We start from the raw sequence: 26,214 nt of genomic DNA, 5'->3' as shown, positions 1-26,214 counted from the left end.
CCCAATTGGCAGAATGCCAAATTGTTCAATACCAATACTAGGTACCAGTACCACTGACCTTGGAGGTACCGCACCCCTTGTACTATTTTGGATCACTACACTATTTTGTTCAAAAAAAGGTAATTCATGTACATGTATGCTTATACGAGCTGTAAACGGTAAGCTCCTCCGAGCTGATTAATGGTAAGCTCCTCTGAGCTGAATAATGGTAAGCTCATATGAGCTGATTATCGGTAAGCTAATAAGAGCTAAAATCGATAAGCCTAATGACATGTCATTTGTATCCTATGAATTCCTAAGGTTCCAACGGGGCTCGGTAGTCGTCGTATGTCGTCAAATATGCGATCGATAATTATACATAGAAATTATACAATCCACATACATATATTTCAATTAAAGCATATAAATATGCAATTTAATTAAACGAACTTACCTCGACGAGTGTTCGTATATACGGAGGCGACTAATTCGAGATTTTCTCTTTGCCTCGATCTAACTCCGTACGAGGTCTAACTGGATCTTTACGAATGAATTTAACACTATTCAATATAATTCATATTTAATTTAGTCCAACACACATTTTTTGAAATATTACCATTTTCCCCCTATACTTTTAATTCTTTGCAATTTAGTCCCTAGGCTCAGAAAATGAAATTCATACAATTTTGTCCCTACCCAAGCCTAGCCGAATTATAAACATATTTATAGCAACCCATATATTTCACAAATTCCCAATTTTACTGTAACGCCCTGAATTTATACAAATTCACAAATTCACATATTTATGACATAAATGAATGTTTGCTTCAGTGGTTAAGTGATTTGAGTGTGTTTAGGAGTGTCTGAGAAGTCCTGGGATCAAACCTAGACTCTAGCAAAATTTTTGATTTTTGCTCTTAAGTGAATCTTGGCCTTAACTTGAAGGCTTTATAAATATTTTTTGTGGTATCATGACACAAAATAGGTTGTGGTGTAGTGGCAAGGTGGCGACACAAGTGTGGCAAGGAGGTGTCATCACAGGTGTGGTAATGAGGTTAGAGGTTCAAGTCTCACTACATGCAAATAGAATTATTTATTTTGCTCATGAAGAGGCAAGAGTTGGTATCGGATTTGAACTCTGTGTTGGAGAGTTTGAATAGGTCAAATGAGTGATTGAAGGAGTGGCTCATGGAGAAAATTAAGGAGAGGATTGGAGAAGAGATTTTAGGAGGAAAAAGGGGAGCTTGAGTTGTTGAAGGTTGTTGCCGAATTTGCTAAGGGAAAAATAGAGTATTCGATTTTGGTCTTTCCCCTGAGAGCTGGTATTCTTTTCATTTGTTTAGTGGCTGAATACTGTGTTTTCGGGAACTCTCTTCTTTGCTTTTTGGTGCAACGTGAGTTGCTATTTTGGTCTATTGTGTGAAATTCGAACCTTCTTTTACCATTCGGGTACTTTGGGCAATTTGGTTTCTTTTCTCTATTCGCCGAATACCCCTTTTTTTTTCTTCAAACACTTCACACTATCAGCCAAATCTCTACTCATCATTTTTTTTCCTTTCTCCATTTCCTTTCCTTTCTCGTCCCATTTCAGTTAGCCTTGGCCAAATGTCCTGCTGATATCTTTGATTTCATTGATTAGTTCTTGTCGGTCGAACTCACAATACCATCCTCTCTTTTTTCTATTTTTGGACTTCTTTATTGTATTTAAACTGAGTTTCTTCTTCTGCTAATCCTTAGGGTGGTTGCATACTCTGCTTATTTTCTCTCTAAATCCCTATTGTTTCCATACTCTGTTGATGGTATATTGAGTTGATATCCGCAAGCGATCCTAACAAATCGCTAGGTATTCAAAAGTTCCCTCTCTTGTTCTCTATTAATGTGAGATGTGTGCGAATCTGTTTCCTTTTATCTTTTCACTAAAAGCCGAATGTTTCTTTCCTTCATGTTCTTTGATGACTGAATGGTTATCCCTTCCTCTTGATGTGGTGATCGATGGGTTAGGTGTTCCCAAGAAGTGAAGGGGTGCAAGGGTTACCAAGCCGTCGAGGTCCGTCCTTCTGTGAAGGTAATTTTGATACCTTGTTTTTGGGTAGACCGAATATTCTTTTGTTTTTGAGAGTATAGCATTTGTGGATTTAAGCCACATTTACAATAGATCCTTTCTAATAAGATCTGTTGTTAGGCAATAAATCTGTAAGAGACATACGATTGTTCTTAGTCAGCGATCTAATAGGAGTAGATCGCATGGTACTTAATCAAGGTTGGTAGTGATTATTTTTTGGGGATTAAGTGCTTTGAACAATAATAGATGAAAGACTGACTGTATGTGGAATGAATGTAGGTTGGGCACTTGAGAAACTTGGAACGGTTGCTTAAACAAGTGTGTAACCATACACCCGATTTCGTGACTGTCAAACGCGGGATAAAGGTGTGTACACACACCACTCCAATTGTAGAGCGGCAAATGCCGAAATCCCAAAATTTTGAAAAGTCAAAAAATCAAAAAGCCAAAAGTACGGCTACGGCTATCACAGGAGCGTACGAGCGCGCGTGTGGATAAGTCGATACAACGACAGAAGTCACCATGAGCGATCTCGTTGTCTTAGGCCGTTTTTGGGCCAAATGGACGGATTGGGCCGTGGGCCCTATGCAAGTAAATTTTCCTGGATGGATAGGAAATAATGAGCCAGCCATGACGATCGCATGGCCAAGGGCAGTTTTGGGCTTAGTGGGCCACACGAGCGTGTGGGCCCACTTGGGCTCATTTACACTGTTATGACCATTTAGGTTATCTGTGTTGCTCGAGGCGACTGGAGACCTTCGAAAAGGTTGTTAAATGATCGAAATACCCTTGATGGGTAAAATTACCGAAATACCCCCAAAGGGTAAATTTACCACAATACCTTCGATGGGTAAAATTACCGAAATACCCCCATAGGGTAAAATGACTGTTATACCCCTAGAAATTAAAATGTGTGTATGACTTACTTGTTTTATGATATATATATGACTGATTCTGAGTATGACATACTGCATACACGACATACTACATGGGGTTGGGATCTTGTATTGGAGGAAGTGATTAATATGTGAGGGTCGCGACGACTGTGGACCCACCGATGGCTTTTAGCCGATTATGTGATTGGCAGCTCTGTTGCAATATTGGTTAGTTCCGCAATCGGTGCTACATCAGGAGTGTAGGGATGGGTGAGTCGATTGAATCCCCACAAGAGTGTAGGGTTAGACAGGAGATAGAGTGCAGGGTTGGTATGGGTATTTATGCATTGCATATACTGATTCTGATATTGAGATGGGCTTAGGCCCAGATATATGTGATATGTGCCAATTGATATGGGCTTAGGCCCAACCGAGGCTGATGGGGGCTAAGGCCCAATTTCCACCGTTACTGTTTTGGGCTAAGGCCCACACTATACTATTACTGCTAAAGGGCTTAGGCCTAGACTGTTTTTGTTTCTATATACTGGCTGTTTCTTTAATAAGGGGATTATACATTGAGTTTTTGTAAAATTACCCCGTTTTTAATCTTTTAGGTAATCTCCAGCGCTAGACGGTTCGGAGCTATGAGGGACTCGGAGAGGGCCACACAACTGCACAAGTTTTATTCTGTTTTGCTCATTTACTAAAACACTTTGATTTTGATTTGGGTTGTAATAAGGCCTCTAAATTTTTTGGATTTTAGATTCGGGATTTTAATGATTGTGATTCTTATTTGCTAGAAGTAGAACCTAAGTTTCCAAAACAATAACTATTTTTAAGCGCTACGTTTTCACACCTCAATTTTTAAATATCACGTTTTCGTAAATCATTTGTTTTAAATTAAGCTTCCGCAACATTAAGGTTTTGAAGGTAAAAAACTTTCTATAATAAACCTCAATTGAAAATAAACAAACGTAAACTGAGATTTTGTACAAGTTTTAAATGGCAAGAAGTTTGAAATTTGAAGAAGGGTTTCCAATGAAAACATGGTTTTCGAAAAACACTTCAATGTAACACGCAAGATTTAGACCTAACTTTTAGGTAGAATGGCCCGATTTGGGGTGTTACATTTACCACACAATTTATCATATTTTTCAATTTAACCCCTAATTGATAATTTCATCAAAAATTCCTTTACAAAAGTTGTTTATCTAACAACAACCATTCATTTTGTACCATTAAAGTTTAAAACCCTGACATGTTAATCAATGAAAAAAACTCAAATACTTTAACAGTTTCACAAATTAGTCCCCGAGCTAGCTAGATTAAGCTACAACGATCCCGAAAACATATAAATAATTAAAAAAGATTAAAATTTCATTCCTAAATGAATAAATGGAGATGACCGAATGAAGCATTCAAAAATGGCTTCCTCCCTTGAATTTTCGGTTGCAAAATAGATACTGGAATATGATGAAAATTTTTGTTCTATTTTAATTAACCTTTATTTACTAATTTCCAAAATTAACCTTTAAAACATTTAATAATTACACAAAATACCAAGCCATTATCATCCACTAGCTCATTAATGGGCTAATTTGCCATATAAGGACCTCTACTTTAAAGTTCTATAGCTATTTAATACCTTTAGCTAATAGAACTCAACTTTTGCACTTTACACGATTTAGTCTTTTTTATCAAATTGAACATGTAAACAGTAAAATTTCTTAACGAATTTTTTATACGGAAATACTATCATGTTGTAGATCATAAAATAATAATAAAATAATCTTTTTGAATTCAGATTTATGGTCCCAAAACCACTGTTCCGATTCCACTGAAAAACGAGCTATTACAATGAGAGCCCCATGGATACCTTAATATTGCTTGACTTGATGTTAATTTTACAACCATCTGAGTCCATATTCCCCAAGAAGATGAGATTTTTATTTAAGTCAGGTATATTTCTGACATCTAACAGTGTCCTGATTGTCCTGTTGTGCATCCTCATCTAAATAGTACCAACATTGGTTACTTTACTGGGTGAGTCATTCCCCATGCGCACAACTCCAGCTTCAAATGAATTGTATGTGGAGAACCAGTCCCTGTTGGGACACATGTGGAAGCAACATCCTAAATCTAGGATCCATTTTGACGTAAGCTCGAAGCTTTCACTTGTTGACACCAACAAGAAATCATTACCCTCGTCATTAGCCAAATTAACACAAGCTAAATCTTCATCGTTACTCTCAACAGCCCTTTTATTACGCAGTTTGTAACAATCTGCCTTGATGTGACCTAACTTCTTACAGAAGTGACATCTCTTGTCTTGCTTCCTTGATACTACCAAAACCGAGGCTTGGCTATCTGACTTGTTATCCTCTCCAAACTCATTTTTGAGTTTGTCTTTGCTTAATAGATGACCAATCACATCATCGAATGAGAGATTATCTCTGCCATAAATCAGGGTCTCATTGAAAGACTTGTATGAAGGGGTAAATATCACAATAATAGAATAGCCTAATCTTCATTGTCGATCTCAACCTCAATGTTTTTTAAATCATTCAAAAGAGTAATAAATTAACTAATGTTATCTCTAAGTTGCTCACCTTTTTTCATGCAGAACGTGTACAATCGCTATTTCAGCACTAATCAGTTAGCCAAAGACTCAGTCGCATAGAGGGTTTCTAACCTTTTCCATAAGGTAAATGTCATTTTCTCTATTGAAAAATCCTGCAACATATTATTTTTTAGACATAATTTAATCGTGGATAGATCCTTTGTATCTAACCTTTACCATTCTAATTTATCCATGTCTGCAGGCATATTCTCTTTAAGGACCATTTCAAGATCGCATTGAATCAAAATTGTTGTCATCCAAACTTTCCACAAATTGAAATTTGTCAATATCAAACCTTGTTGTTGCCATCTCTGAACGGGTTGATTGCAAAAATTGAACTAGTTTTTGATTGTAGTTTGTTGGGGATAATAAACCTGATTAAGAAACAAACAAGTAAAATAACGAATAAATTGAAAAGATCGGACACAAATATTTTATGTGAAAAACCCCTTCGAAAAGGATACAAAACCACGAGAAAAAATAATTTCACTAAAATGGCAAAAAAAAAGAGTACAAAAGATAGAGATGAAACTAAACTCGAAACCCGAAATAAGAACCCTCAAAACGTAAACACAAAAATCTCTGAAAGCTTGTAAAAGCTAAAACCTAAATGAGTTATGGGTTATCTTTCTAGGGTAGAAGAAAGGGCCTATTTATAGGCTAAATTTGTAGGTCAGATATTTTTAAAATATCCTACACTAATCAAAGTTTAAGTAGGAAACTAAAAACATAATTTAACTGGGAGATGAAAAGCTGAAAAATACGAGGTATAACTCCACAAGCCTTCAGCTCAGTCACCGAATTTGCTTATTTCAGCTCTGTCGCTCTCTGCTTCCTTCTAATCGACTACCTCTCTTTCTTTGTGCCTTTGTCTACTGACTTTGCTCTACCTCTATTTGCTAGTTGTTGCTTCAGCCTTCTTCAAGCCATCACCCTCTTCAGCTTCTCACCTCTCTTAGGTCATTGACGCGAGTCACATGCTCCAAAAGGTGAGCATGAAAGTGCAACATGCCAACATTTACATTCTTTTTATTTTTAGTTTGATGTTTCTTTGTTTTTGTTCTTATTATTTTTTAGAACTTAGTTTAGTTAGTTTTATTTTATATTTTTATTTGTGATTTTTTTAATTTGTTGATAAAAATATATGTGCTATTGATGACTTGGTGGTTCACTTGGTTTTTGTATTTTATTTTATTTGTTATTAACTTTGAGTTAGTAGGTAATTACCATTTAGTCTAGTAACTTAGTTAGGCATTATCATTATTTGTTCTATTTCATTTAGTAACTTAGTTAGCTACAAATAAGAAAAATGTTATTAATTTAGTTATTTTTAGGAACAATTAGTTTTAATGTTTATATTAAAATTTAAAGGTTAAGTTGTTAAATATAAATTACACATGTGAATAAATTATTTTCTCAAGTTTTTTACTTTCTCATTTTATTTTATTCATTTGAATTGAATTTGTTTTCAGATTTAATTATTTGTCTATATTTGTGTAGCATCCTAAAATTTTTAGTTAGACACATGACATTATTCGATAATAGATACAATGAATCTATGAGAAAATTTGGAAATGTGTTGGATAAAGAAATATTATGGAATGAAAGTTGATGATTGAGATAAGAAATTAATGAAAAGAATTTAAATGTGGAAATGTGGCAAAATGACAAAATTACAAAATTTGAAAAGTTTAGGGATTAAACTGAAAATTTGATCTACATGGGAAAATGAGCTATCAATGATTATTTTCATGTAAACATATTGGGTTATATTTTAGAGTGAAATAAATCACTTTTGGACTAAGTTGAAAGAAATTGAAAGTTCATAGGCTACTTGTAATTTTCCCATTTTCATAAAAGGAAAAATTGTAATTCTCACCACTCAATGAATTATATTAAAGATTTATTATGAATTATGAACTTGAATTGGTCTATGTATCGAATTTTGAGAATAAATCAATAAAAAGGGCAAAAAGAGGAAAGATGATAATTTTGCCAGAAATGTCTAATTTGGTCAATTCTCAAGACTTTTATGATGAAAATAATACTTAAATATGATATTTGGAATCTTAAATTATTTGGGACGGTGGGAACCACATATTAGTGAAATGGAAAAATTTGGGCTTAAGTTGTTAGATGTGGGCCCTAGTCCCACATATTGATACTTTTGTAGGGGATGATAACCCCTACCAGCCCCATTTTTTCTTCTTTTTCTAGCCAGCAACAACAACATTGTTGCCATTGTTCTTCTTCTTCATCTCCTTGTCTATTTCTCTATTTTCTTTCAAAATTTCCACTATCCATCTTGAGATAATGTTGAAATCTTCATGAAATCAACACCCTAAGCTCATTTCCTTCATCAATTTAAGCCATGACAACCTAAGGTTTCATGGGTTTTAATGGGATAATTCATAGCTTGTGTTAGAAAGCTTAAATAAGGTAAGAAATGGTTTCCTATACCTACACTAGCTTGATATTTTCTATGATTTGTTATGAGAAAGCTTAGAAGGAATTTATATTCATTTTTAGTGTATTTTTGTTGTATGGAAATATGGAGATGATGAGTTATGGAAATTATAAGCTTGGATGATGATGGAGTGGAGCTCATGGAAGCTTGATTAAGTGTTTTAGATAACCCATTAAGGTAAATACCTTGGATACTCTTATTATCTTATATTAAAGTTTATGAATTAGGTAAAATATAGGTGATAAATATGGAATGAAATTTTTAATAAACAAATGCAAACTCCATGGTTTAAAAGATATGAAATAAGTCCATAATGTATTGTGTTGGAATTGTTAGTTAGAAATGCCTTGTAAAATAAAAATATGATATGGAGATATTGATTGCTATGGAAGTGTTAGTAAGAATGATTTGCATATAAAATTATATTATCAAGGTAAAATGTGAATAGATGGCATTGTGGCCATAAATAAGACTTATTGGTGAATTTATGCTTTTAGTCGACGTCATGTTAAAATAGGAGAATTGATATGTAAAAGATAAAGAACAATCAAAATATGAACTTTCACTTTTGGGGGCTATTATATAAAATGGATATGTTTATAGTGCCTAAGGAAATATTAAAATAAGTATATGAAAAGAACCTATGGTGATGAACATGCTCAAAATGCCTTCATTAATATGATTTTGAACATGGATATGTAGAGGCACTTAAAGTGCCCTTATATGATATGTAACGCCCCAAAATTTTAATTTTGGGTGTTGTGAATGTGTGACACAAAATATCTGTCTGCTTTAGTGGTTATATGTTCTGGGTGTGTTTGGGAGGTCCCAAGTTCAAGCCAGGACTTGGGTAAATTTTCGTATTTTTATGAATAAGCCCTATCTTTGGTCAGTAGGCTTTTAAGTAAAAGTTGGCCAATAATTAACAAAATGGGCTTGTTGCTCTGGTGGATAAGTGGAGTGTTGGTGTGAAGGAGGTCTTGTGCTTGAATCTTAGTGTGAGCATTATTTTTGCTCGTGCGTCCAGGAGAGTTTGAGATGGACTAAAAATCTGAGTAGTGTATTTAGTGGGGAGTTTGATGTAGAGAAATAAGGGATTGGGGTGGTTATCAAATATTCTGTTCATCTTTTTTTCTTTCCTTTTTTAGTTTCCCCAAAATCCCTCCAGCCTCTTGCCATTTTTCTCTTCATTGCTGTCGAATTTCTGCTCTCTTTCACCCTTCATCTTCTTTAATTTTTCTTTTCCCACTCTACCTCGTGTCTTTCCATGTTTGTCTGCGATCATTCGATAAGTTTTAGATAAGTGTTTTGTCTCCGTTTGTTAACTTTCTTCTGAAGTGTTTTGTTTATGCCAATTAGGGGAGGATTCAAGGGCTCGTAATCACCAATCAGAGTCTTAGTTTGTGTGTGAATTAATGTTCATCGGTTGAAGGTAAGGTTTAGTCGCTTATAGGTTAAAACCTCGATAAGAGTTTGAATTTGGATCACGTTATGTGAGATTAAATTAGTGTTATTTGTTCAAATATAGACTTTGGAGTGCTCGAGGACTATTTTAGCATCAAACAAAACCAGGTGTATACCCGAAACTTAGAAAACGTGATTCGGTGAAAAGTCAAAATTGCTTGCTATTTGGACAGCAGCAGTAGGCTAACTTTGAAAAGTCACCATAAATTGTGGAAATCGAATTAGAGGATGAAAAAAATATGAAATTAAATATTATTTAATCTATTTTCTTATAAAAGAAACGTTGTAAGTAATGGAATTGTAAATCGTGATATATAGTAAGTTTTGTGAGACAGGGTCAGAATGAATTCGGGTTCCCCTATTCTAACTTTGGAAAATCATAAAAAATTTGAGAAAAATAATTAGGGGTTAAAATTTACATGTTTAAATTATTAATGAGTCTATTTTCAATAGAAACAAATGATAACATCATCCAACTTTTGTGCTAAGAGATAATGAATTTTTAGCAAAGAAAGGTCGAAGTTTTCATACAGCAGAATAGGGGTAAGATTGAAGATTTTACTGTACTTTTTAGCTGAACCAAAAATTATGAAAATTTGATGGTAGAAAGGTATTTGAGTCTAGTTTCAAAGACATCAAGTGGACCTTAATTTTAAATTCTGTAGCTCAAGATATAAATAATTTAGTAATAGTGACTCAAGTAGACAGCTTTGAAGGAACATATAAGTAAATAGTGAAAGCATATATGAATATTTAAGCTAGCACGGGTTACATTAAAAATGGATCACGCGGCCAAGGCCAATTTAGGCTGAGTGGGCCACACGGGCAGGCCATATGTGCGTGTGAGCCCATTTTTTTGAAAAGTTCTGTAAGGTTGCACGGGTCGCCCAAGTCGACTGTGGACCTATTGTAGGGTCGGTAAGCTTTAATTAGACCCCTATATGTGTGATCTGTCTGTCTGATTTCTATATCGAGCATGACTTATGATATCTGGATGTATGTACTATTAATTGCATAATGGCTTGACATATTTTGCATGATTGCATTGCATCGAGGTGGGTTGATGATATTTGGAGGAAGTGACTGAAATGCTATTAAGCCTGTTATCTGGTAGCTCAACTGCAATCTTCTGATTATGTGCCGTATTTCAGTACAGCATGGTGTGTAGGGATGGGTGGGTTGATTTAATCCCCACATGGTGTGTAAGGTTGGACGAAGATGGCGTCTAGAGGATGGTGGGTAAGATTTTGATTTACTGTATCTGCATTTTGTATCTGATATAGGCCAAGGCCCTAATGTATTTCTGAGACTGTATCTGAACGGGCTAAGGCCCAAACTGATTCAGTGATGGGCCCAGGCCCCAGACTGTATTTAACTGAATGTTGTTGAATATATGTATGCATGTTTTCTGTGGGGGTTACACATTGAGTTTGCAAAAACTCACCCTTTTCTGTTTAATCTGTACAGGTAATCCCTAGATTTGACAGGTCAGTACAGCGGAGGACTCGACGGTGGCCACACATAAATTTTAGACTGTTTTATGTTAATGTCTAGAATTTATTACTTATTTAGGGTTTTTTATGTAACTTTTGGACTATGGACTGGTTGTCTTTAAATTTGAGACTTTATACTGTTTTTATGGATTTTTTTAAACTGCAACTAAACAAAACAAGGTTTTTCTAAAAACTAAGGTTTTCGTAAATAGAAATGATTTTCCCTAAATGAATTGGTTACATAATCTTCTGCTAAGAGACAAGTTTTAAATCAAATCAACTAGTACTTATTTTTTTCCGAATTAAATAAAAGCTAACTAACTGTAATGGTTTTAACTCGACAATCTTGTCTTCAAATCCCATTCCATGTGGCATTGCCATATTCGGCCATAACGCGTACATGATATGTGTACATGAATTTTTTAATGGCCTTGATGGATACTTGTTAATTATAATTGTAAAGTGCCCTATTAGATTTAGTGAAATGTTAGGATACAATTGGCATGTCAATCAGGGGCTATAGCATGTTGGAGTTTTCACACTTAGGTGCACTTTATATCGCCTTCAGGCTTTGCACTTATTTGCTTCTTGGTGTGGTGTATTTTATGCTCTTATAAGCTCTATGGTGTGGATGAGGGATGTTTGCGCTATCTTGTAGTTTAGCACTTTGGTGCTCATTGCTGTGGTGGAGTCTCGTGTATCCGAGTCGATTTTACTAGAGTTTACTAAAGGCAAAAAGGAGTTAAATATTGTTAATAAACTTTAAACCTTACTATATATGGCTAAAAACAAAAGTAGGTGTTAAGAACTAAATGTCTTGTAACTAATAGAGATGAAAATAAGGTAAATGAGTAGGTATGTAAAAGAGAATTTTAGATGATAACGAGCTTTAATAGTGTGTGGCCTAGTGAACTTACCTTAAAAGATATTAAGGAAATTGATTATTTAAGCATGTTATAGTTTAAAGAATTGAAAATGATTTATATGAATCACTTAAAGATCAATGACTATACATGGGAAATGTGAAAGAACATGTCAAGCTACTATGGGCTCCACTTAAGAGTCTTTAATAGATATTTTCATTAAATGAATTGGTTAACAGACTGTTAATGTATAATTTGTGCCCTTACACTTTGGTAAATCACAATGAAACAATTAATAGTAAAAAAATATGGCTTTAATGAAACTAGCAAGAAATCCATAGGATAGGCTCAACACTAATAAGGACTATGATAAGTAAGCTTATCCTTGGCTACTTATTGAGTTTTTTAAGCTCACACGTTAGTTGTTTAAAACACGAAGGTTTGGACTTACCAAGATGTCATGATGTTGGCTTAGGAGCATCACATCATCCATCGAGCAATTGTAAAGTTAAATGATGAACTTGAGCCTCTTTTGCGTTCTCTTAAACAAATATGTATATTTTGTTTTGGATGTGTCATGCTAAGTTTTTAAGCTGAAATGAGTTTAAGATTTGATTTATAATGACATGCTTTATGTTGGAATGATATGGTGATATTTGGGATATGTTTTAGAATGATTTTTAAGTGTTTTGGGCAAACTCAATAAGTCATGTTACGACCATGGAGTGGCAACGTCACTACCTTAGTGCCTGGTGTCGCCACTTCGCTTTTCTCACATCGCGACCTCATGAACTTAGCTAGTCACATCGTGACATCAAATGTTCCTTGTCTCGATGTTGCGCCTATATCAACACTACATTATTTTAAGTCATTTTTAGTTTTGATCACCTTTGATTAACTCTGAATAAATCCTAAATGATTCTTATATCTTGTTTCAACACCTCATTAGCAAGTGCCAGCTCACAACCCACAATCAGGGCAACATTACAATAAAAAGAAAGGTGGCATCAAGTAGACATAGCAGTGACTCAATTTTTTTTATGATTCTTGTATCTTGATGAATGCTTCAAATTCATGCTATTATTAGCTAATGGTTGATGCCATTGCATATATGGGATTGGGATACAATGTTCCATCTTGTCATGCATTCTATACCAATTTACTAGAAGATTCAAAATGGGAATTGTAATTGCTTATTGATTCCTATAGAAGAACTTAGGCGGAATGTGGATGCATCATATGGAAGATGGATGGAAAGATATGCGAAAAAGGTCATTAATTAATTTTCTAGTGTATTTTCCTAAAGGGTTGTGCTTTATCAAATTCATTGATGCATCTGACATGATTTCAAATGCCAAAACTCTCTACAACTTGTTTTCAAAGGTTGTAGAAAATTGTTGGTCCCGACAATGTAGTGCAACTAATTACAGATAATGCTATAAGTTATAAAGCCACTGCGAGATTTCTTTGCAAGAAGTATCTGAGTATTGTTTGGTCACCATGTACAGCATATTGCATCAATTTGATTTTGAAGGATATTAATAAAATATCTCATGTTGAGAGTTTAGCTGAGCGTACCTCTTCTATTACGATTTATATGTATAACTACAAATGGACTTTAGGTTGGTTAAGAAAAAGAGGGATGGACAAAGATTTTTCATCCTGTTGAGACATGCTTTGCTACTAATTTCATTACGTTGAAGAATCTACATTATCATAGATGTGATTTGCAAGCCATGGTCACTTCTCAGGAGTTTCTTGCTTATAGTGGCTCCAAAACAACTAGGGAAAGGAATATTAAAAATATTATTTTTAACAAGTTTTGGAATGATTGTTTGGTGATCATGAAGATTGTTGGTCTACTTGTATTGCTATTGAGGCTTATGGATTTTGATCAAAATCCTACACTGGTTATGTTTACGATGGAATGCTAAGGGCAAGAAAGGCCATCGGAGAAACCTTTCACCTTAGACGGAGATTGTACGAGCTCTACTCTTTAATTTTGAAAGATAAATGGGAGTGTTAAATGCACCATGATATCCATACAACAACATATTGGTTGAATTTGAAATTATCTGAGAATTATTTTGGAGATTGTCATGGAAGGACTTCTATCTATTCCTTCCAACAAACTTATTGTTGTTGAAACTAGTGCCCTAAGTGTAGTACTTTCGTCAATATACACTTGTAATTTTTTCGAAAAAATTTATTAATAAAAATATTCATGAATTAAATTCATATACTTTGTATTATTTCCCTAACGTGGTTTTTGCACGCAAAGAAAAATAGAAGCAAATGTTTCTCATTGGTTGCCTATTGTTTAAACAGATACTAAAAGGTATTACGTGGTCCGATCGTAGTATGAAAAGACACCTTGTATTAGTAGATTAACCTAAACATGTCATTAGTTTAATTTGAAATAAGCAAACTAATTGAAAGACTAATATGTCGCCTATCATGTCCAATTGGGGAGATACCTTGTCTTGGGCATCGAAGCTGATGACTCTAGAAGATAGAGACATAGATGTGGCTGACTGGATTGGCAGTACATCGAACAAGACCCAAGCATAATAGATCCTAAATCCGTTTATGGATTTATTCACTTGTGACGTTCATAGTGTGACTTATCTAAATCCTTAGTGGATGGTGGACTATGTATGCATGAATCGTACACTTTGATATAAGTAAATGCTTGAGTTCAAATAGATAAGGAACCAAAAGCTGGTGTGTTGGGTGTACGACTTTTGTAGTATGTAGCATCATTCACAACAGTGGAATTCATAGCCTGAAACATGGGTAAATGAAATCCTCTTGTTGGCATTGCATGGTTGATGAAAAATAAATGTGACCACAAGTCGTTCGTCTTTGTTATGGATGACTTGTTCACTATTTGATAGTGATTGACTTTTTATGAAAGAAGATGTAATGGTTACAATGAAAAAATAGGATCATATTCGGGGAACGAATATTATCCCAAAGAGATTAAGGATATTCTATATGGGTAACACACTAACGACAAGGTCATTGGATGAGCACTAAGTAGTTGCTTTCGTAATGGTATGTCGTTGGGGAGAGCTCGATCATGATACTATAGTGGAATGACTTTGTGACTAAACAATTTTATAATTAATAGGTGAAAAGCCAAAATTTAATTATAAATCATTTGAGCCTCAACACATATGTCTAATCGGTCTCTCTATTAGCTTGTTGAAACCAGGAATGAATTGCGTGTTGAATAAAAATGAACGGAATGAAAAGAAAAGGAGAAATGTGAAAATTCAAGAATGATTATGGTTTTCTCTGAAATAGAGAAAAGAAATCATTTGAAAACGAATGTAGGTTTCCAAAAATGGAAATATAAATGGAAATGGAAACTTGCAATCCTATATAAGATTACTTAATAAATGATGGAAGAATGAGTTTATGTTTTTAGATTGTTTTGAAGCCTGGAAATGAAAAAAAATCATTTAGCCATATTGAACAAATTTTCTCAAAATTTCACTAGGGGTAAAATCGTCAAAATTTTACTAGAGTAAAACTAGGATGAGAAAATTATTTAATATGTAAATATTAAAGTTTAGTTTGGGAAATAAAAAAATTGAGTAGGGTTAGATCACAGTATAGAGTATTGGGTGAAAAAGACCCAAGAAGTGGGTGAAAACTCTACTAGAAATACAAGGATGAGTTGTTCACCCCTCTTCTACTCTAAGTAGGATGTTGTTTTTCTATTTAAAGTAAACCTCCACAACTCTACAAGGGTTCTACCTTTTCTTCCTATAAATATATGGCACTAGTAGAGCTATTAAGACAACTTTTGAGAGATTGTTATTCTGCCTAAAAATAGAGAGAGATTATTCTCAAATTTTAAATATATTTTTCCAAAATAACAAATTTACCAGTTTCTATTAAAGAAGAGAGAATTTCCATTTTCACCCCTAAAGGAAAGAACTTTTTTCTAGTTTTGTTTTTCAATTCAATTGGTTCGAGCCCACACTCGAAGTAGTTCATGGTACGAGAATAGCGGAGAAGATCGTTTGATATCAAGGATCCGTTTATCCGAAAACACAGGTACAAAATTGATTAAGGTTTATTGCTATAAATATCACAAACTAGGTTAGTTTTCAAATTTTTAATTTCCCACTGTGCAAGAAAACAATTATCAAATTGGGTTTTTTTCCAACAATTACACCAGCCAGAAGCTTGGTTGAGGAGTACTCTCTTTATCAATAGCGTAGTGGTAGCTTTGGAAGTGAGGTAGAACTTTTTTCTAGTAAAACTACAAGGCTAGGTAAAAGCTTTGTCTCTTATTTTTCTTATCTATTTGTATAATTGTAAAGTTGTAAAAATATTATCTAATATATTTTTCCTTAGATGAGTGGTATAGGTTCTTTGGTCATGGTGCTCCAAATTTGCAAAAGTTTGTGACCGCACCTCAATGTGCATGTGTCGGGGCTTAAAATCGTGCAATTAAGATATTGAATTGAAGTACGGTTTATGTAAGCGAACAAGTCAGGTTGTAATATAGTTTTTTTTACAACAGAAGACCAAGAAGTATACCGAGGATCTTACCCAAGGGATTGCAAGATTGGAGTAAATTCCTATTGAACTAATTACCTGAAAATAAGTACTAATCTACTCAAGTCACGAGTTAGTAGTGCTGAATCAAAACTGGGATGAAAATAAAATTAATTAACTATCTTAAAAATAAACTAACCTTAAGTTAAGTTGATGAAATTTTCCTACTCCTACTTTTGACAATGCGAGCTATTTAGCCTAGAATTAACTGAAGTAGTAATTATTAACTAAGTCGATAATTACCGCTAATTTAAGTATTTTCCACCCTTAGCTAGGAATACCCTTTCGGTCTCATCTTCACTAAGGATTACCACCTAAGATACCCTTTGGGCCTTATCACTTGGTATAAGTCTACTCAATAGGATACCCTTTCGGTCTCACCTGTCTAAATATTCCACTATGGTCATTAATCCTAGTATACTAAGTTCTTTTGAATAAACACTCAAATTTTAAATGATTATTTACTTAGCCAATTAATAAATTTAACAATTGAATCATGCAAAATATTGATAAAGGACATGTTCTAATATTTATACAAACATTCTATCAATAATATCAATGAAAGAGATACAAATAAAATAATAGGGAAAAGAGAATGGTCATTAATAGATGGATAAAATCGCAATTTGAAGACAATCTTCGCTAGCAATTGTCTCCACTTCAAAATAGAAGAATTCCACTTAAGAAAACATAAAAAGAAAAAAATAAAACTGAAATTGAAATTAAAATTGAAAGTCTGATCTTTGTCTGACTCTATCTAATTCCCCCTTTTTTTTATTGTAGTGACAATAACCTTTATATTTGTTAAAATCAGAATATTAAAGTGCCTATAATGCCCTTGAAGTATTTAAAGTTTGAATGGGAAAATGAATCCTATTTGGTTGTCAAAAAGTAACTACTTTAAGTTAGGATTTCTTCACGACGTCACAACGTCAAAGCCTCCACGTCGCGACATCGACTCTGTTTTGGCCGTGGTTGTGCCTATCTTTAGTGTCGCAACATTGGTGTCCTGGTATCGTGACATTCAGTCTAGCTTTGTCCCCGAGGCTATATTTGATTTTGTCATTGATGTCGTAACTTCCAAACTTCCTTGTCACGAGATTGGCGGCAGTTTTAGCCCAAATGTGCATCTTTAGCTCCCGAGTCAACCTACCTGACCACATAACCTTATTAGGTATCTAAATAGCATAAAAACTAAGGAAAAAAAATGAAATACAACTTGAAATGTAAAATCATAAATAAACACAAATGACTTAATTCAACTATTTAACAAGCAAAATTTATGTCAAAAGAGATATAAATAATAGTGTAATTTGTGGCAGATCAAATCCTCCACAACTTTTTTGCTTGTCCTCGAGTAAATCAAGTCTAACACATAACATGCAGAAGACATCCCTTGGATAGTATAACTACTACAATACATGGTTAACAAATATTAAAATAGTATTAACTCCATCTAACATGTGAGTTAATCTTGATACATCGATGATTTGAAAATTTAGAAAGTAAATTTCCTAGTTTAAAAAGTTAAATAACTAAAAACATTAAAAGTGACCCAATGACCAAATATTTAATCATGTGATCAGCTGTTTAACATCATAGCAATAATGTGCAAGCGTGCACTGTCGATGCGAGTATAGTAGACAGACATGAGTCTTCAGATATCGATCCCATGAGGATGGTTGTCTTTTGTCTATCAATGTCAGTGCAATAAATAGAAAGAAACGAGATAAATTGTGAGAGTAGTTGTCGAAACAATAGCTTAAAAAAATAAGATAAAATATGAATATGATAAACTGGGATCCCCAACGTGAATATTCAACAAAATACTAAGTGCTCACAAGGTATAAAAGGATAGGTGATTGTCAATGCATTAAATTACAATGATTATCTTACCAAACTTTACTTCTATATTTAATCTAAGGCTTATACATGCACATTAGCCACAGCTTCTAATGATGGCAATGGAACACTATTAAGAACAAGTGGATTAAATCCTTTAATCCTCAAGCAAATTCCATTACCATGCTTGTTAGCATGAACTGTCGTTGCACTTTCTAGTGTCAGTGACCGCAATAACACTTCCATGCTAAAAACATTCAAACCCAAAAGATTACACAGTAGAAGAAAGAGTGAATAAAATAACATTTAACCTAGAAGTCATGTATATTTTTGTACAAACATGAAATAAAAAGTAATCACCACCATTTAGAAAAGAAATATAAAAGAAACAAGTGGAGAGTACGATTCCTAGAAAATCTCGACTTGTTCTCTCAACTCACTCTTGTGTCACACTCAGGGTTCCTTGTCAGGAGCTGATCTGCGTCCCTTTCATTTCGGTTCACCCGTAGGAGGCTTAAGCTGCCATAGCCGAAAAGCTTCAAAAGATAGGTTGAAGAAGATAATGCCCCCCAAAAAAATTCTCCTCCTTTTCACATCAATATTAATATTTATCCAAATAGCACAGGTGTCCTTTCATCAGAATCATGTTGCCTTTGTACGTACAAGTTGGTTGTACCAGATTGGATAGCTCACACCTTTTTGTTCTTATCCGGACAGCTTTCAAGTGCAGTGAAAATTCTGGGCACAATCTAGAAATACTCATGCAGCGACATTAGTACCAAAACATGACTAAATTAAGGATAAATAGGCTAAGATCCACTGAGTTATAAAATGAAATTTACTAAACTGAAAATGCTAAAATATGTGCTAAAGATAACTAAATGGGGAAAAATTAACCAATAAGTAGGGAGAAAACATATGTTCTTTCTAGCACTATCATCATGTTACCCTCAATACAAGTCATACATATATAGAGTAGATACAAGCATGGGAATCAAATAACATTCAACCAATTTAAAGAGTTGAAAAATATGACAGTTGAAGCCGATCAAAATGAAAATACTAATGGTTAGTAATTGAATTAAAAAGTTGAAGTTAAATTTATTAAAATAATTTATATTAAGTAGCATTTTACTTGTGAATTTTTAAACCTGTTTTACTAGATGATTCAAACTCAAGTGTTGAAACTGAAAAACCCTTAGAACTTGTGCACACTGACGTATGTGGCCCCATGAGCGTTAGTGCAAGTGCTAGTTACGTGTGCTATGTAACCTTTATTGATGAGTATTCCAGATATGGGTATGTATACCTGATGCACCGGAAGAGTGAAACCTTTGATAAATTCAAAAAAACTGTACGGAAGTGGAGAAACAACTAGGTTTTCCCATAAAGCCATTTCGATCTGATCGAGGTGGGAATATTTATCTAAGGAGTTCTTCGGGTACCTCATAGAGAATGGGATTCTATCCCAGTTAACCACACTGGGCACTCCACAACAAAATGGCTTGCCAGAGAGAAGGATTTGAACGTTGTTAGACATGGCACGATTGATGTTAAGTTATTAAAAGTTGCTAATCTCTTTCGAGGGATATGCGGTACAAACGACTTGTTATATTCTTAATGATGTTTCAACTAAGGAAACATCGAAAGCTCCATACGAATTGTGGTATGGCAGGAAGCCAAGTCTAAAACATTAAAGATTTGGGGATACTTAACTCACGTATTGGATAAATATGCAAGGAAATTAGACTCATAGACAAAATTGTGCATGTTTGTAGGATATTTAAAGGGAATAACGGTGTTCTATTTTATAATCCAAAAGAGCAAACTGTTATAGTATCAACTCATGCTACTTTCCTTGAAGAAATTTACATGAATGTCTTCAAACGTCAGAGTAAAGAGGTACTTGAGGAGCTTTCGGGAAATATACAAAATGTAACAGTCCATTTTTTAGTAGTGTTGGAAACGGTGGTTTTGGGGCCACAAATTCAAAAATTGAGTCGGCAAATATTAAATAATAATCATTTAATATTTACGAGTCAAATATAATATTATAATAAATTTTAATTTGATAATTTTATTACTTGAATGAATAGTTAAATTTAAGTAGTTTGTTTTAAAGTCAAGTGGTTTTGGAAAATAAAGTTTGAGACTTCATTTCTATAAACCGAGCCAAGAAATATTTTTATTAAATATTTATAGAGTGATTATATATGAGTATTAAAATTTGGTCAAAATTTTTTAACGTTTAGATAGTTAATTTAGTAGAAAGGACTAAATCATTAAAAGCGCAAAAGTTAATCACTATTAGTTTAGATGGACTAAATGGGTTTAAAAGAATAGTTGAATGGTTTTAAAAGAAAATTATGCCATATCTTAGTGAAGTGGATGGTTTATGGATGAAATAAATAAATAATATGTTAATTGATATTAAAATAATGTTATAATTAAGTTAAAATGTATTAAAGAAAAACAAAAGGTAAAAACCATTTATTTTATTCATATTTTCCCTTCCATTTCCATTGAATGTCCATGGATGAAATATCAAGCTTCGGCCAAGCTTCACATGATCAGGAATTGGATCAGTTGATTGACGAATGCGGGAAATGAAAAATTATCGATTAGACATTAGAGTTGTTTTTGGTGCAGAATCGGTTTAGGTAAGTTCATACAATTATTTTTTGTTATAATTCATTATTAAACATTGTTAATGATATTCATATATTTTTGAAACTGCTGAAATAAAATTGGTCTATGTGAAATATACAAAAAATTTAAAATAATTTTGATGGATCAAGTAAAAGTTTCGTACATGAGATTTTTGACTGAATTTTTGTTCTAGACCAAGCTCCTGCATGTGTTACAGATTCGGATATACAGGTGATTCGAATTTAGCTTGGACTGGTAATTCGTTATCGTTTTAAAGGTTTAGCCTAGACTGGTAACTTTAAATGTATGCATAGCCCTGGCCAGAACTATTTCTTTGAAGTAAACAAATTATAAACTTTGAGAATGCGTATGTTAAAATGGTTACTTACTAGGAATTGTTGAATCGTGTTGTGTTAAGGTTAGCACTTTGAAATGACTATATGAAATGGCTATATGAATCAGTTATATGGAAATAATTATATGAAGTGTTATATGAAATGATTACATGGATAGATATGTAAAAGGAAATTTGAAATGAACATTTAAAATGAAAATGTGAATTATTAAATGAATAAATGTTGAATGAATGGTATATCAAATGTGTTCACTTGTATATGTTCCATTGTTGAGCTTACTAACTTGTGGGACAGTTAATGTGTATAGGATTTGAATGAATTTATAAGCCTTTAATGAAATTAAGCATCAATTTTATGAGTTGTGCCTATCTGGTAAGTTCATGTTTATGATTTATACAAACTTATTAAGCACTAATTGCTTACAATATTTTTTTTTACTTTTTTATTAGATCATCGAAAAGTTCGATTGGTTGGAATCAAGTTAGAGCACATACATACTATCCATCCTTTATTTCGGTAGAAGTTTTGGTCATTTTGATGTTGGTTATAAATGACATGTACTATGAGTTTTTATGTTAACTTGCCAAAATGATGTTTTTGAAGTTTGGTTCTAGCTTACTTGTGTACATATCTTTGGTTTTGGCTTCTATATGTTCATTTATAAATGTTTTGGGTCATTTGGTATATGCCTTTTTAAAGTGCATAAGTTATGGTAGAATTGAATGTGTATGGAATAGATGTATTGATATGTTGGCATGTGTTTAAGGTAAGGAGTTGACATCTTTGATGTGAATAAGATTGGTGTATGATATGTGGTGCCAATGAAGACATATTGGTTAGGCACCTAGGTTGAATGTTTTGGTGTGTTTTAAATTTTTTTGATTATGTTTTGATGGCAAGTGAATGGTTGATTTTGTTTTGGATTGGCACCTAAGAAATGGGTGATGATTTGGTTGTTTTAGAAGTCATTTTAGGAGCACACAGCCTGGGGCACGAGCTGTCACATGACACACGGCCTCCTCACACTACCGTGTATCTTATAATTATTTAGGTGTAGGTTTTTCCATACGACATCAGGCTGTTACACGGCTTGGAGACACGACCATGTGCCCCTAATTTCGAGCTATACACAGTTTGGCCATATGACTATGTTCTTGAGCCACACGAGCGTGTAACCTCTGTTTCCATAATTTTCAAAATTTTCCATGTTTTTCTATTTTATTCCATGTTTGTTTCCAAACTAATTTTAAGGTCCTGTGGACCCAATTTAAGTTCCATTTTTTCATATATGCTATGAATAGTGATTTACTATTGATTTATGTTGATTAAATTGAGCTCTGAATTGTTGTGATTTATAATTGTACTAAAATTTTGAGAATGTTACAAATTAATCCTAGTTAAATTTTGGATGGAATTGAAGTATTCATAAGCCCGTATATGATCTGAGAAATGACGTATTTGTTAATCGTAAATTGAATTGACTATGTTTGGATGATTTTTTGTTAAATTTGAACAATAATTATGCATTTATGAAGTTTTCTATGTTTATTTGAGATAATCAATGTGATTTGAATGTGTTCTATTCTGGTTATGATTGTAGTATTCCATAATTCGGGTCTGACGATCAGATTGGGTTATGGGTGTTACACAAAACCCTACGAAAATAGTTAGAAAACCAACTCCTAATAGTAGACCTGTAAACAATTAGCAACACAAGGAGCTTCCTCGCAGTGGGAGGGTTTCTCGTAGGCCTGAGTACTTCCAATTTGGCAGAAGTGTTCTTAAAACTAAGTCTACCCAACATGAATATGATGACCCACTCACATATGATGAAGCGATGTAGAGTGTCAATTCCAAGCTATGGGAAATAGCTATGAAAGTTGAGATGGACTTTATGTATTCCAACTTAGTGTGGGAACTGGTAGACTTACCAGAAGGAATAAACTCATAAGGTGTAAATGGATCTACAGTAGGAAAAGAAATGTGTATGGAAAATTGGAAACTTATAAGGCCAGACATGTAGTAAAAGGTTATAATCAGAAAGAAGGTATCTATTACAAAGAAACCTTCCCTCCAATTGTCATGCTCAAGATTGTGTTTTTGAACGACTATCTTGAAGAGAGTATCTACATGATACAATCCATCAGATGTATAGCTAAAAGAAACGAGCATAAAGTTTGCAAACTACTTAGATCCATATATGGACTAAAGTAAGCATCTCGCTCATGGAATCAAAGATTTGATGAAACGACCAAGACTTTTGGATTTGAGCAAAATGTAGATGAACCTTGTGTTTACAAATGTTTAGAGGATAGAAATGTGGTTTTTCTCATTCTATATGTTGATGACATTCTACTCATTGGAAATTATGTAGGGACATTGTCATCGGTTAAACTATGGTTAACCCAATAGTTTAGCATGAAGGACATGGGAAAAGCTTATTTTGTTCCAAGTATTCGAATCCTAAGGGATCGAAAGAATAAACTTATAGCACTATCTCAGGCTTCATACATAGACAATATATTGGAACATTATGCAATGGCCAATTCGAAGAATGAAAATCAACCTTCCATATCTAGATTTCATATCTCTTTAGAGGACTATCCTAAGACAATAAAAGAAAGAGAAAACATAAGAAAGATTCATTATGCTTCGATAGTAGAAAGTCTCATGTATGCCATGCACACACCCATATATCTATTTTGTCGTGAAGTTGGTAAGTCGATATTAGGCGAATCCAGGTCCAAGACACTGGCAAATAGTTAAGCATATCCTAAATTATTTAAGGAGAACGAGGGATTATATGCTTATGTATTTTGGAGGAGATCTCACTCCTATTGTATATCACTCAAGATATTGTGTTTTTATCATCAAATTGTTAACTTTAATTTTGCAATATATTATTAACATACACAGTCCCTATGGAGACAATAACTCTTTTACTTATTTATTACTTGATATGAATGTGTACACTTGCACAAATCGAGTGTTACAAGTTTTTGATGTCGTTGCCGAAGACTGTTGCCTGATTCATTTTTTGAGAAATTATTCTTTTCAATTTGGTTGTTATTTAATTTTTACCTAACTTCTTACCATACTAATTTATTATTTATTTTTTTGATTTATTTTTCAGGTGTTTATGAGCATAGATCGAATTATCAATGTATTACCTGTAGACCCTAAGATCGAACGAAAATTTAGACAAAGAAAACGCGAAAGATCAACTCAAAGATAACCTGAGATGGAACTTGGAATTCAAAATGATGGACAGGGAAATGGAGCCAGTCTTGTGCACAATCCAATCCTTATTGCTACTAAAAGGAAACGTGCCATAAGATAGTACGTTGTGCCACTCTTCAATGAATTAAATTCGGTAATTAGGAGACCGAAGATTGAAGCACCGCAATTTGAATTAAAACCAATGATGTTTCAAATGCTCCAAAGAGTGAGCCAGTTTAGTTGAATGCCCACGGAATGTCCACACCTTCACCTTCGATTATTCATGGACGTGAGCAATTCCTTTAAGATAGCTGGCGTGACTGAAGACTCATTGAGTTTGAAGTTGTTTCCATACTCGTTGTGAGATCAAGGTTGAGCACAAGCATGGATTAATTTTTTGCCACCAAGTTTAATATCTACAAGGCAAGAGCTAGCAAAATTATTTTTCATTAAGTATTTCCCACCTACAAAAAACGCTAAGTTGCGAAATGAGATAACCATTTTGAACAATTGGATGACGAATCTTTGTATGATGCTGGAGAGAGATTCAAAGAATTACTTCATAAGTGCCCTCGTCATGGGATTCCACACTACATCCAGTTGAAGACATTTTATAATGGTCTCAATGTATACACAAGGTTAATGGTAGATGCTTCTGCGAATGGTGTGATTTTGTCTAAGTCTTATAATGAGGCTTACGAGATCATTGAGAGGATCGCTAGTAACAACTATCTATGGCCAACAAATCGAGCAACTTTAGGAAGACGAGTAACCGGAGTGCACGAAGTGGACGCACTTACATCACTTTCAGCTCAGGTATCTTCTAATTCTTCAATGTTTAAATAGTTTACTGCTAATGGTTTGAATAATTTTGTAGTCCAACCGCTAAGTCAGTTTGATGTTGTTTCCTTCGTATACTGTGGGGATGGTTATTCTTTCGAGAACAGTCCATCAAATCATTCATGGAGCAACCATCCAAACTTTTCTTTAAATAACCAAGGAAATGGACCGAACAACACTTACATGCAGCATAAACCCAACCAATCCCATGGGTTTAATAAAAAAGTTCCAAACCACAACAAGCTGAGTCATCCAATAGTTTGGAGAACTTGTTGAAGGCGTACATGGCGAAGAATGATGCCTTAATCTAAAGTCAAGCAACAACATTGAAAAATTTGGAGAACCAAATGGGTCAGTTAGCTATAGAGCTTTGTAACCGACCGCAAAGAGTCGTGCCGAGTGATATAGAAAATCGAAGAAATTTGGGTAAGGAACATTGCAAAGTAGTTGCCTTACGAAGCGGTAAGACTTTGAACCCAAGGAGATTATAATTGAAGATGAACCCATTGAAAAGGAGGAAAGTCAACCAACAATTGAAATTCCTACACCAACTGAGCCAGAACTTGCAAAGTTTGATAAGGTAAAACCTAAACTAGAGAATTCTAAAAAACTAACATCTTCGTTAGATGCAAATTTATCTCCTCAGAAAAGTTGTCCAGTTCAACCCAGAGTTTTATCACCGCCATATCCTTAAAGGTTCCAACCAAATAAGTTGAAACATGGGGTATAATTCAATAAGTTTTTGGACATTCTAAAGAAACTGCACATCAACATCTCGTTGGTGAAGGCTTTAAAATAAATGCCCAATTATGTGAATTTCATGAAGGACATCTTGTCCAAGAAAAAAAGATTTAGTTAGTATGAGACTGTCGCTTTAATGAAGGAGTGCAGTGTGTTCTTACAGAACAAG

The 26,214-nt window shown here is 33.9% G+C and overlaps 1 non-coding gene across 1 annotated transcript; it reads right to left on the bottom strand.

The window, feature by feature from the left end:
* Window positions 1–24,942: 24,942 nt before the first annotated feature.
* LOC128034336 (small nucleolar RNA R71) lies at window positions 24,943–25,048 on the bottom strand. Its single transcript, XR_008190463.1, has one exon. It is a non-coding gene; the product is annotated as a small nucleolar RNA R71 (small nucleolar RNA).
* Window positions 25,049–26,214: the final 1,166 nt, after the last annotated feature.

The sequence above is a fragment of the Gossypium raimondii genome, chromosome 10 (genome assembly GCF_025698545.1).
Source record: "Gossypium raimondii isolate GPD5lz chromosome 10, ASM2569854v1, whole genome shotgun sequence".
Taxonomy (NCBI): domain Eukaryota; kingdom Viridiplantae; phylum Streptophyta; class Magnoliopsida; order Malvales; family Malvaceae; genus Gossypium; species Gossypium raimondii.
This window is presented reverse-complemented; position numbering and strand designations above follow the sequence as displayed.